Source organism: Hordeum vulgare, chromosome 6H (assembly GCF_904849725.1).
Source record: "Hordeum vulgare subsp. vulgare chromosome 6H, MorexV3_pseudomolecules_assembly, whole genome shotgun sequence".
Classification (NCBI taxonomy): Eukaryota; Viridiplantae; Streptophyta; class Magnoliopsida; order Poales; family Poaceae; genus Hordeum; species Hordeum vulgare.
In genome coordinates, this window is record NC_058523.1 from 49,999,520 (window position 1) to 50,013,919 (window position 14,400).

Here is a 14,400-nt window from a genome sequence, read left to right on the forward strand (position 1 = left end):
TGAAGTGACGGTTCAATAACCTCATCACACTGCTAAACTTTTTCTCGAGAAAGGACCCGTTTCTAGAAACAAACAATTTGATTCCGGATCTGAGATAGGAGGTATACCCAACTATTTTGGGTGTCCTATGAAGATGCATTTATCCGCTTTGGATTCGATCTTATCACGCTGAAACTTTTTCACATAAGCGTCGCGGTCCCAAACTTTTAAGAAACTACACCTTAGGTTTCTCCAAACCATAGTTCATACGGTGTCATCTCAACGGAATTACGTGGTGCCCTATTTAAAGTGAATCCAGTTGTCTCTAATGCATAACCCAAAAACGATAGTGGTAATTCGATAAGAGACATCATAGTATGCACCATATCCATTAGGGTGTGGCTATGATGTTCGAAAACATCATCACACTATGGTGTTCCAGGTGGCATGAGTTGTGAAACAATTTTCACATTGTCTTAAATGTGTACCAAACTCGTGACTCAGATATTCATCTCTATGATCATATCGTAGACATTTTATCCTCTTTTCACGATGATCTTCAACTTTACTCTGAATTACTTGAACCTTTCAATAATTCAGACTTGTGTTTCATCATGTAGATATTCTAGTATCTACTCAAATCATGTGTGAAGTAAGAACATAATGATATCCAATGCGTGCCTCAGCACTCATTGGACTGCATACATAAAAAATGTATTACTTCCAATAAGTAACTTTCTTGTTCCATCTCACTGGAAAAACGAGGCCTTCAGTCATCTTGCCCATGTGGCATGATTTGCATGTCTCAAGTGATTCAAAATCAAGTGAGTCTAAATGATCCATCTGCATGGAGTTTCTTCATGCGTTTACACCAATAGACACGGTTCACATGTCTCGAACGTTTCAAAAACAACTGAGCCCAAAGATCCATTAGTATGGAGCTTCTTCATGCGTTTTATACCAAAGAAGTAAGTGGTACTACCATTACTACTTTGTATCTTTCGGCATCAATATTATGAACATGTGTATCACTACGATCGAGATTCAATAAACCATTCATTTTAGGTGCAAGACCATTGAAGGTATTATTCAAATAAACAGAGTAACCATTATTCTCTTTAAATGAATAGCCATGTTGCGATAAACACAATCTAATCATGTCTATGCTCAACGCAAACACCAAATAACAATTATTTAGGTTTAACACTAATCCCGATGGTAGATGGAGCATGCGATGTTAGATCACATCAACCTTGAAAACACTTTCAACACATATCGGCACCTCGCCTTTAGCTAGTCACTGTTTATTCCATAGCTTTTATTTTGAGTTACTAACACTTAGAAACCGAACCGGTATCTAATACCCTGGTGCTACTAGGAGTACTAGTAAATTACATATCAATATCATGTATATCCAATACACATTTGTTGACTTTGCCAGCCTTCGCATCTACCAAGTATTTAGGGTAGTTCCTCTTCAGTGACTGTTCCCCTCATTACAGAAGCACTTAGTCTTGGGTTTGGTTTCAACCTTGGGTCTCTTCACTAGAGCAGCAATTGGTTTTCCGTTTCATGAAGTATCCCTTCTTTCCCTTTCCCTTCTTGAAACTAGAGGTTTTACTAACCATCAACAATTGATGCTCCTTTTTGATTTCTACTTTCGCGGTGTCAAACATCGCAAATAGCTCAAGGATCATCATCTCTATCCCTCATATGTTATAGTTCATCATGAAGCTCTAGTAGCTTGGTGACAGTGACTTTGGAGAACCATCACTATCTCATCTGGAAGATTAACTCCCACTCGCTCAAACAATCTGAGCACATGCTCAATGATTGAGCTTTTCTCCCTTACTTTGTGGAGAAAGAATTTTGTTGGAGGTCTCATACCTCTCAACAAGGGCACGAGCATGAAATCCCAATTTCATCTCTTGGAACATCTCATATGTTCTGTGACATTCAAAACGTCTTCGGCGCCTCAATTCTAAGCCGTTAAGCATTACAGACTGAACTATCACGTAGTCATCAAAAATGTGTATGTGAGATGTTCGCAACATCCACAGACGACGCTCGAGGTTCAGCACACCGAGCGGTGCATTAAGGACATAAGCCTTCTGCGTAGCAATGAGGACAATCCTCAGTTTGCAGACCCAGTCCGCATAATTTCTACTATCAACTTTCAACTAAATTTTCTCTAGGAACATATCTATAACAATAGAGCTACAGCGCAAGCTACAACATAATTTGCAAAGACCTTTTGACTATGTTCATGATAATGAGTTCAATTAATTATATTACTTAAGAACTCCCACTCAAATAGACATCCCTCTAGTCATTCAAGTGGCGCATGATACAAATCCACTAACTCAAGTCCGATCATCACGTGAGTTGAGATTAGTTTCAATGGTGAACATCTCCATGTTGATCATATCAACTATATGATTCATGCTCGACCTTTCGGCCTCTTGTGTTTGGAGGCCATATTTGTACATGCTAGGCTCGTCAAGTTTAACCCGAGCGTTCCACGTGTGCAACTGTTTTGCACCCGTTGTATGTGAACATTGAGTCTATCACACCCGATCATCACGTGGTGTCTCAAAAGACGAACTGTCGCAACGGTGCACAATCGGGGAGAACACAATTTTATCTTAAAATTTTATTGAGGGATCACCTTATAATGCTACCGTCGTCCTAAGCAAAATAAGGTGCATAAAAGGATTAACATCACATGCAAATCAAAAGTGACATGATATGGCCATGAACTTGTGCTTCTTGATCTCCATCACCAAAGCACCGTCATGATCTCCATCGTCACCGGCGCCACACCATGATCTCCATCATCGTGCTGCCATCGAGGTTGTCGCACTATCTATGCTATTACTACTAAAGCTACTACCTAGGATATAGCAAGAGCATCTGCAAGCGCAAAATAAATTTAAAGACAACCCTATGGCTCCTGTCGGTTGCCGTAGCATCAACGTGCAAGTCGATATTTAACTATTACAACATGATCATCTCATACATCCAATATATCATATCATGTCATTGGCCATATCACATCACAAGCATACCCTGCAAAAACAAGTTAGACGTCCTCTAATTTGTTGTTGCATGTTTTACGTGGCTGCTATGGTATCTAGTATGATCGCATCTTACTTACACAAAGCCACAACGGTGATATGCAAATTTCTATTTAACCTTCTCCAAGGACCGCCTCGGTCAAATCCGGTTCAACTAAAGTTGAAGAAACAGACACCCGCCAGTCATCTTTATGCAACAAGTTGCATGTTAGTCGATGAAACCGGTCTCTCGTAAGCGTACGGGTAAAGTTGGTCCGGGCCGCTTGAATCCAACAATGCCGTCGAATCAAGAAAAGACTAAGGAGGGCAGCACATTGAACATCAACGCCCACAAACTCTTTTGTGTTCAACTCGAGATATCATCTACGCATGAACCTAGATCATGATGCCACTCATTGGGGAACACAGAACCTAGATCATGATGCCACTCATGGGGAACGTAGCATGGGAAACAAAAAAAATCCCTACGCACACGCAATACCTATCCATGGTGATGATCATCTACGAGAGGGGAGAGTGAATCTACATACCCTTGTAGATCTCTAAGCGGAAATGTATATAACGCGAATGATGTAGTGGAACATCTTCGTGATTCAAATCGCAGCCCGTCCCGCAATCTCATCACGATCCTTCCCGCGATCCCATCACGATCCGTCCCGCGATCCCATCATGATCCATCCCGATCTAGTGTCGAACGGATGACACCTCCGCGTTCAGCACACGTACAGCTCGATGACGATCCCCGCCTTCTTGATCTAGCAAGAGGGGTAGAGAGGTAGATGAGTTCTCCAGCACGACGACGTGGTGGTGGTGATGGGGAACTAATCCAGCAGGGCTTCACCTAAGCACAACCGAACTAGATTAGAGGAGAAACCGATCTAAATGAAGTAGAGGGAGCACGTGGCAATTAGGGTTTTGGGCTTCCTCTAATTCCTCTAGTATATATAGGAGGTAGGAAGGGGAGGAGGCAGCCTCAAACCCTCAAGGTTTGGCCGAAAATGAAGGTGGAGGAGTCCTACTCCAATCGTACTAGGAGTAGGATTCCTCCTCTCCACTTGGAAACCCTTTCCTCCACTTCCACCTTTGGGTTTTTTTCCTTCTCAAACCTCATGGGACTTAGTGGGGGCTTAGGCCATCCCACTAGGGGCTGGTTTGTATCCTTCCACATACCATGAGGCCCATCGGGGTGTGACACCCCTCCCGATGGTCCCCGGTGCCCTCCCGACACTCCCGGTACACTACCGAAGTACCCAAAACTTTTTCGGTGACCAAAACAGGACTTCCTATATATCAATCTTTACCTCCAGACCATTACAGAGTTCCTCATGGTGTCCGTGATCTCATCCAGGACTCCGAATAACTTTCGGTTACCAACACCTATAACTCAACTATACCGAAACGTCACCGAACCTTAAGTGTGCAGACCCTGCGGGTTTGAGAACTATGTAGACATGACCTGAGACATTCTCCGGTCAATAACCAATAGCGGGACCTGGATGTCCATATTGGCTCATACATATTCTACGAAGATCTCTATCGCTTGAACCTCTATGTCAAGGATTCAGTTAATCCCATATGTTGTCCCCTTTATCCTTCGGTATGTTACTTGCCCGAGATTCGATCGTCGGTATCTCTATACCTAGTTTAATCTCGTTACCGACAAGTCTCTTTACTCGTTCCGTAATACATGATCCCGTGACTAACTCCTTAATCACATTGCTTGCAAGGCTTTTTTGTGATGTTGTGTTACCGAGTGGGCCCCGAGATACATCTCCGTCACACGAAGTGACAAATCCCAGTCTTGATCCATGCCAACCCAACAGACACCTTCGGAGATACCTGTAGAGCACATTTATAGTCACCCAGTTACGTTGCGACGCTTGATACACACAAGGTATTCTGCCGGTGTCCGGGAGTTGCATGATCTCATGGTCATAGGAACAGATACATTGACATGCAGAAAACAGTAGCAATAAACTGACAAGATCATATGCTACGTTTATAGTTTGGGTCTTGTCCATCACATCATTCTCCTAATGATGTGATCCCATTATCAAGTGCCAACACTTGTCTATGACTAGGAAACCTTGACCATCTTTGATCAACAAGCTAGTCAACTAGAGGCTTACTAGGGACAGTGTGTTGTCTATGTGTCCACACATGTATCTGAGTTTCCATTCAATACAATTCTAGCATGGATAATAAACGATTATCCTCAACAAGGAAATATAATAATAACTAATTTATTATTGTCTCTAGGGCATATTTCCAACAGTCTCCCACTTGCACTAGAGTCAATAATCTAGTTCACATCACTATGTGATTGTAATGATTCTAACACCCATACAGTTCTAAGGTTTGATCATGTATTGCTTGTGAGAGAGGTTTTAGTCAACGGATCTGAACTTTTCATATCCGAGTGTGCTTCACAAATCTCTATGGAAGGTTCAATATCTCGTGTATAGAATGGTTAAGGACCTCCTAGAAGAGGTTAACCTTTTGTGTGCCGGTGTATATTATTTTTTATCTTCGGCTCTTTATCATTTGGGTTCTGGTGCATAACCTATATATTGTTTGATATTCAACACCTACAAAAAAAAAATACTTCCTTGCATGTTATTGGCAAACTTCAGATTGAAAATTTACCAATTGTTGTAGAAGTTTCTTAAAAATTGAGCAGACGAATTACTACCGAAGTTTCAGAAGATGGTTGCATTCCCTGCCTAAGGGACATCAAATAAAGATTTTATTTGTAAATGTTTGTTGAGAAACCCGACTCAAGATCTTATCTTACCACATTAAAACTTTGTTTTGTCTATAACTGCAATGAAAGGAAAGATACACTCTAAAAACATCATTCTCAGAACACATATCTTTATTCGTTATGGAAAGAAACACAAAAAAGCTATGGTGTAAGCATATGCTAAAGTATCTTCAAAAGAACTGTAACCAATCAGAATTGTGTTTCTTACCTATTTCGTATCACGACATGCTTTCACACGAACAATGGCATTATACCAGTTTTTTTCTAAAGGGAATAGGATATACACCAGGTCAATTAATTTTTTACCTTTCTTGCATCCCTTAATCTGAACACTGTTGAAATATAGTTTTACACGTGAAATCTATAAGTATATTATGCCCCAGATGCGGCTAACCCATCCAATCCAACAAGCAAAAAGGTTATCTCGTCTTACACTAGGTATCCCATCCTACCATCCCACAAATTTGCAGTCTCTTGTTTTTCCGATGGAGAATGTCATGGTGTTGATTGTTGGTGCTGGGACAGCAGGCCTCACGGCAGCAGCATGCCTTAGCCAATTCTCCATTCCTTATGTCATCGTCGAGCGCGAGAACTGCAGCGGGTCACTCTGGCGGCACCGTGCCTACGATCGCCTCAAGCTGCATCTTGGAAAGTAATTCTGTGAGTTACCACACATGTCATACCCAACGGATGCACCAACATACGTACCAAAAAACATGTTTGTCAAGTACTTGGATGACTACATTGAGCATTTCAATATCCAACCAAAGTATCTCACCAGTATGGAGTCATGCATATATGACAATGATAAAAAGTGCTGGTCTATCAAGGCGCTGGACATGGCAAAGTGCATGACAACCGATATCACAACAAAGTTTCTTGTTATGGCTACTGGTGAGAATAGCGCAGAGAATATCCCAATGATCTCTGGCCTTGCAATCTTTTCCGGGTGAGACCATCCATTCACAAAACTACAAGTCAGGCGAGAGATTCTATGGGAAAAATGTGTTGGTCATTGGATCCGGTAACTCTGGGATGGAAATTTCTTATGACCTTGCATCTCATGGTGCCAATTCCTCGATTGTTATACGAAGCCCGGTATGTGCCATATTTATTTTCCTGAGGTGGTGGATATACAATATGTTAGTATAGTTGCAAGTATTTTACCCCATTGCCCCCTCAAATCTACGCACACAAACAACTGAATGTACTTCGATGCACAAAAAAACAATTTTTGGAAGCGAAAATAGGTCTATGACTTTCATTCTATTTTAGCTTGTATTTTGCGAAAGATGCGTGACATGTTTTGTGGCTACAGATTCATGTAATGACCAAGGAATTAATCCGACTGGGGATGACACTAGCTCCTCATCTTCCACTGCATCTAGTGGCAGGCCCGTTGATGAGGAAGGCCAAATTGGCCGACCGCACAGGGCCCCAAAATTTTGGGGGCCCCAGTCCAGCAAGCAATATATATATATGTGGAAAAAAAAGCCCGGCTAAAAACGCAATCTCTAGGCCTGGCAATCTCACGACTCACGCAGCCCATTCTAGCTAGCGATCCCACTCCCAGGCATGAACGCTAGCTCCTACAGCCCGTTTTGCTTCCGTAACTCCCGTCCCGATTCGATCGCTGATCGGCTGATCGCACGCACGAAAGGGCAGCGGGGTTCGACGGCGGCTGAGTGCAGGCAGGGCGACACGCACCACGCAGCATCGAGCAGGCAGGACGACGCCGTGTACGTGACCAGGAGTCCAGGACTACGCGCCTACGCGGTCGCCGACGGCCGACCGGCCACGCCCCAGCGGCCAGCGCTGCAGCGCATAGATCCCTTCCCTTGCCAGTTGCCAGGGTAATTTTTGGTATATTTTTGCCAATCCCTGGTTCTTCACAACAGGCCCTGGTTCACAATCCCCAGCGACCGTGTACGTGATTTCTTGTCAGGCCTTGGTTCTGGTGCTTCAATTTTCAGAGTTGTGCTTTACTTGAATTGGTTCTTCAGTTATTTTCAGAGTTGTGCTTTACTTAATTCAAGTAACAGCGTATTGTTGAAGTCCTTTTCTATTTTCTTTATTTCTTATAGCTATAGTTCTCAGAGTTTGAATTGATTCAGATTCTCATTAAACAGAAAGAATCATGTATCCGGGAAGGAGGTATGATTCTGGTGCTTCAAAGCGAAACAAGAAACAAAAACTAGAAGAAGATGCTCGAAAACAAAAGGGCGCTCTCGATAAATTTGTTGTGAAAGAACCTCAACCCAATTCTGAAAACCAAACTCTAGATGCTAATATTGATGATGCACCTGGTGGTGATCCAGAAGAGGCTGAGGCTCACATTGGTGAAACTGATGAAGGTGATGATATTAACAATGTTGACCAAGGTGATGATTCTAATCATGTTGATGAAGGTGCTAATATTGCATCTGAAGGTGATGATGTTAATATTGCTGATAACACAAATAATTCTGTTCAACCTGATATATTTGATCTAAGAACATGGGATGCACTTGATCCTACAATGATTGATATTTTGGTGCAAAAAGGTCCTAAAAGAGACCTATCTATTGAGCATGGTTGTACAGACAAATTTGGTAGAAGGTTTTCTGCACTAGCGTACACTAGAGTTCTCTCGAATGGAGAAAAGTGTGATAGAGAGTGGCTTGTGTACAACAAAGAGCTTGACAAAGTATTTTGTTTTTGCTGCAAATTATTAAGGAAGGGACATGTGAGAGGTCAGTTAGCAAATGATGGTTTCAGTGGCTGGCATCATCTTATCAGTAGACTCAAAGAGCATGAAAATGGTAGAGAACATGTCACAAATATGAGTACTTGGTATGACTTGCGCCTCAGGTTGGAGAAGAATCAAACAATTGATAAAGTTGCTCACCAAGAACTTGAAAAAGAAAGGGAGCATTGGAGAAAAGTTTTGCTCAAGATTCTTTTGATTGTGAAGTTTCATGCGGAACATAATATAGCATTTCGTGGCAGTAATAGCAAGGTGTACCAAGATAGTAATGGCAATTTCTTAGGATTGGTTGAAATGTTGGCTGAATTTGACCCGGTTATAAAAGAACATGTTGACCGCATCACAAATGATAAAATCCGTGATCATTATCTCGGTCCTTCCATCCAGAATGAACTAATAAATTTACTCGCTGCCGCAATCAGGTCTGAAATCATTAAGAAGGTAAAAGAAGCAAAGTACTTCTCTGTTTTGCTTGACTGTACTCCTGATGCAAGCCACCAAGAGCAGATGTCTTTGATAATTAGGTATGTTGATGCATCTTCAGGTTCTTTTTGCATTGAAGAATCATTCTTAGGTTTTTTGGATGTGAATGATACCACTGGGCAAGGATTGTTTGATGCTCTAAAAAATGAATTGGAAAGTCTTGACCTTGATATTGATAATCTGAGAGGGCAAGGATATGATAATGGGTCAAATATGAAGGGAATACATAAAGGGGTACAAAGTAAAGTTTTGAAAATAAATCGGAGAGCTTTTTATTCAGCTTGTGGTTGTCATAGTCTGAATTTGACAATATGTGATATGGCAAAGTCTTGTCGTAAAGCATCCGATTTTTTTGGAGTTATCCAACGCATCTACACAACATTTGCTAATTCTACTAAACGATGGCAAATTCTCAAAAATAACATATCATGAGTGACTCTCAAGTCATTGTCATCTACTAGGTGGGAGAGTCGTGTTGATAGTGTTAAGGCTATAAGGATTCAACTACCAGAAATAAGGGAGGCTCTACTACAAGTGGCTGAAAATGATAAAGAACCATCGTCAAGTAGTGAAGCTCAATCATTGGCAGAGAATGATCTTTGTGACTTTGAATTCTTAGTGTCAATAATCATATGGTATGAAATATTATCAGCTGTTAATTTGATCAGCAAAGAGTTGCAGTCAAAGGATATGCTTATTGATATTGCAATTGAGTCTGTAAAGGGCTTGATTTCCTTCTTCACTAAGTACAGAGAATCTGGCTTTTCAAAAGCATTGGAAGGTGCAAAAGAAATTGCAAAGGAAATGGATATTAATCCAGAGTTCCGCACCAAGCGTAAAATCAAGAGAAAAAGGCAATTTGGTGAGGGTGCAGATGATCCATCTATTGTTTCACAATCAGCAGAGGAGTCATTTAGGGTCAATTATTTTTTGCATATTATTGATCAAGCTATAGTTTCACTTAACACTAGATTTGAACAGTATGAGGGGTATGAAAAAATATTTGGTTTCTTGTTTACTTCAGATAGGCTGCGATCCTTGGATGACAAGAGTTTATTGGCTGCTTGTGTTAATCTTGAAGATGCACTTAAGAGCGGAGAACATAAAGATATTGATGGACTTGAATTGTGTTGCGAGCTACTTTTTCTGCAGGGCTCACTTCAGAAATCTATGGGCCCACTTGATATTCTGAATTTTTTGAAGAAGCGCTCCTTAATCTATCCTAATGCTGTTATTGCATACAGAATTTTGTTAACCATTCCTGTGACAGTTGCAACTGCGGAAAGGAGCTTTTCTAAACTCAAGTTGTTGAAATCCTACTTGCGTTCTACTATGACACAAGAAAGACTGAATGGATTGGCAACAATAGCACTTGAAAATGATGTCTTGGAGAAGGTTAATTATGAAGATTTGATCGAAGATTTCATATCAAGAAATACTAGAAGAATGCTGCTTTTTGGTAGAAAATGAGGTCAGTTTATAAGTGTATTCCTTTAGTACCATCTTTAATATTTTACCGCTAGTATTTGATATATTTCCTAAATATTGTAACAAATAAGATATATTTCAAGTTAAATAATTAAGTGAGAGTGTGCTTTACTTGAATTAGTTCTTCAGTTATATGGTTTAAAAAAATAGGGCCCTATTTTGATTTTTGTCCCGGGCCCCCAAATTTGTGGAGACGGCCCTGTCTAGTGGATAACCTCCTTGTGATTGGTGCAAATTACATATTTGGAGACCTGTCGAGGTATGGCATCACGCGGCCGAAATTGGGTCCAATGGACCTTAAATCAAGAACTGGCAGGTCGGCGGTAATTGATGTTGGGACTGTTCGGTTAATTAAGAAAGGCATCATCAAAGTGAGTATATGATCAATCTTGACATAAATATTCGAAGAAATATTTATTTCCTACGACAATTTGTTAATATTTTCTTCGTCTCTTATAGGTTCAAAGAGGGGTCACTAACATCAAGGGCAGAACTGTTGAATTTCAATGCGGAAACAAAGTTTCATTCGACGCGATTGTCTTTGCAAGGGGATACAAAAGCACGACAAACATTTGGCTCAAGGTATTGCATTGATCTTATAAATTTCATACATCCGTTTTCATGGTGTAAAGTTTGTGAAATCTTAGAAAAAACTATATGTTATTTATGAGTGCTGAACATTGAGAGCATGCTAAATGAAAATGGAATGCCAATCAAAGAATACCCGAATCGTTGGAAAGGTGAAAATGGACTTTACTGCACTGGTTTAGCAAGGAGAGGATTGGCCGGTATTGCTTTGGACGCCAAGAATATCGCCAATGACATTAATAATATGATAGGCTCTTTCTCCAACTAAATTAGCTTGTAAACGTTGTTTATCAAAACAAATGTCTAAAAGTATTAATTTCTTTGGGGATCCATCTATTGTGTCACCTAGTAAAAGGCCAATTATGTAATAAAGGGCCCCGTGCCCTTAGGGTACTTTAATGTAACTAGCAGGCAGAGGCACAGTGGCACGCCGTTCCCGTCATGGAGCGCGTCTGTGTGGTTGTGTTGTTTTCCTTATAAAATAAAAGAAGGCAGTGTAGAAGTGAGCTGACAATTGGTAATGTGAAAGTCAATTTAACTTAGATAAATACTGAAAGGTACCAAATAACAGTTCACTCATGATTGTAGTCACTTACCTATATATCTTAAATGTTCCAGCCAAAGTTATTACTACTATGATAGTCAAAGTTTGTTCAACCAAAAGTTGTACGAAATGAAGTTTGTTTCGAACAAAAGGAAAATTATTCTAGTATACATTTTAAAGATCTTATTTTATTGATAATACTGCATACTTCAACAAATGGAAATTTGTATTTATGATCGAAGCAAGATACAAAAAAATAAAAATACAAGAAAAATGAATTAACAACAATGTTATTCTTTCGTGTAATGCATACAAATTTTATTTTACAAAACAGTAAAAGATGAATGAAATCTGGTATTACATTGCATTGATGATTTTTTAATACATGATATTTTGAGTAAGATTTGTTGCGTTTCATAAACCTTTGTCATGATAAATACCATGCATAAGAAACACAATTAAAGATGCATTATCAGTTAAACTCAAGCATAGTTCTAAGAGTCTAAATAGATACTCTTTGATTTGCTTATTCTATGTTGTCCTGGAGAAAAAATTACTATGCATTGCATCATAACTAACCTAACTTTATATAGAAGGTATAATAAATAAAGAATGCTACAACTTGTACTACTCACAGCGTTATATGGGTAGGATGTCATTTGTATGCATTTGTAGGGATGTGTGTATATCAACATCTGTGTTGTATTGTCTTGGAACTGGTGCTCACATTTTTTGTATTTATTTCAGATTTTTCTATAACATTATAGAGGTACAGTATGCGTGCATGCGTTTATAGAAATGAGTGTACACGATCATTTATGTTGTACCGTATTGAAAATAATAGCAGACACAAAAGAAAAACCTAGTAGTAACCAAACAAAAAACCACCATGTGTTAGCTCGAAATGCACTCACGCCAAACTACTCAAACATATGGCATCAACGCTAACTTAGTAGCTAACAATATTAGCGTCAATCTCAAGATGTTGTAGTATCTCAAATGTTTATGTAAATTACAGAATATGCGTACATATGTTCTTAATGATGAGTGTATGTGCGTATATGTGAGCATTTACATTTTACTGTATGAAAAAGTAGCTAACACATATAGAAAAAACCCAGTAATGAAAAAAAAATCAATGTTAGCATCTATGTTGGTGTAGTGTTCACATTTTCATAAGTGTAGGATGTACGTGTAGAGTGAGTGTATATGTGTATATATATGAGTATATCTGCTTGTATTGTATTAGAAACAGTAGTAAATCCATAAAATAATAGCAAAAGCAAGAGCCACGTGTCCATACGAGGAAGTGTACTAACTAAATTGAGAACTCATAGGAGGAGCCCTGCTTAGCAGCTTTAATATATATAATACTCCGGAAATGTTGCACATAAATGAATAAAAAATAAAAAAAATCATCATATTAGTAGAAAAAGGGGCTATAGTCCCGGTTGGTAAGGGCCTATAATCCCGGTTCTCCAACCGGGACTATTGACTTGGGACTAAAGATATCCCCACCTTTAGTCCCGGTTTGCCACGAACCGGGACTAATACCCTTTCATGTGACGGGCAGCATGCGAGGCGTGGCCAGGACAAAAGGTAACACCAACCGGGACTAGAGGCTTTGGTGATTTGGGGTTTTGGTATTTTTGGGTTTATTATTTATTTTTGCTTTTTATTTTCTATTTTCTATTTAATTATTTTTCATTTAAAACATATCTTACGCTACGTACTACATATTATACACGTTATGCATATATAAAAATAGAATTTCTTGTAGAACTGATCATATATATACATATATATATATATAGGAATTGACTATTCGTCACCCTGGGTGAAGAATGATTATTCTTCACCCCCTCTCTTTTCACATCAATGCATCGTAATTTTATGTTTCAATTTTTTGTTCTTATTTCATACGTAAAAAGAGACCGCAAGAAAATATATAGTCATCATAAAGTTTTTTTATGTCACGTAAAATTACAAACATAAAAATATAGTGTAAAATATACATGAAATGCGATTTTTTGGTCTTATGACCAAATTTTTAAATTTTTTACATCAAATTTTACGTAATGAATCAATATTAATGTAACTATTGTTATTCCAAATATAATTTATTTATGAAACGGTTGTAAGATTACCTGGGTGAAGAGTAACTTATTTTACACCCTGGGTGATGAATAGACTTTCTATATATATGTGTGTTTATATATTAGAGGTATATCTATAATATTTATTTATCTATTATATATATATATATATATATATATATATATATATATATATATATATATATATATATCATCGAATTTCTCGCACGGCCATTCGCACATACACACATATATATATATATATATATACAATTTTTCCTACAATTTGCAGTTCATTACATGGAGGCATTACAGCTTGTAATGTTATTCTTCTTTGGGATATATGACCTGGTCGAGCAAAAATTCTGCTATTTCCTCTTGAATATTGCTCGTACGCGATCCGTTGGTAGGAGCCGATCCCGCTTGGCTTTCATCTTTATTAAAAAAGAAGATCAATATGAATATAATAGTTTGTGTGTATATATATTAGATCATGATAAAAAGAATTGTGAATAGTGTTCTGGCAAACGTATCCAAAGTTGTCTATCACTTTTAGACCTTTTGAACGTCATCATGCGAACATTCTTACAAACGCAGTATGCACATAAATTATTCTCGTAAACAAATTGTATGCA

General features: G+C 38.9%; 1 pseudogene; it reads left to right on the forward strand.

Moving 5' to 3' along the window:
- Positions 1-6,278: 6,278 nt before the first annotated feature.
- On the forward strand, positions 6,279-11,393 carry LOC123406031 (annotated as a pseudogene).
- The last annotated feature ends 3,007 nt before the right edge of the window (positions 11,394-14,400 follow it).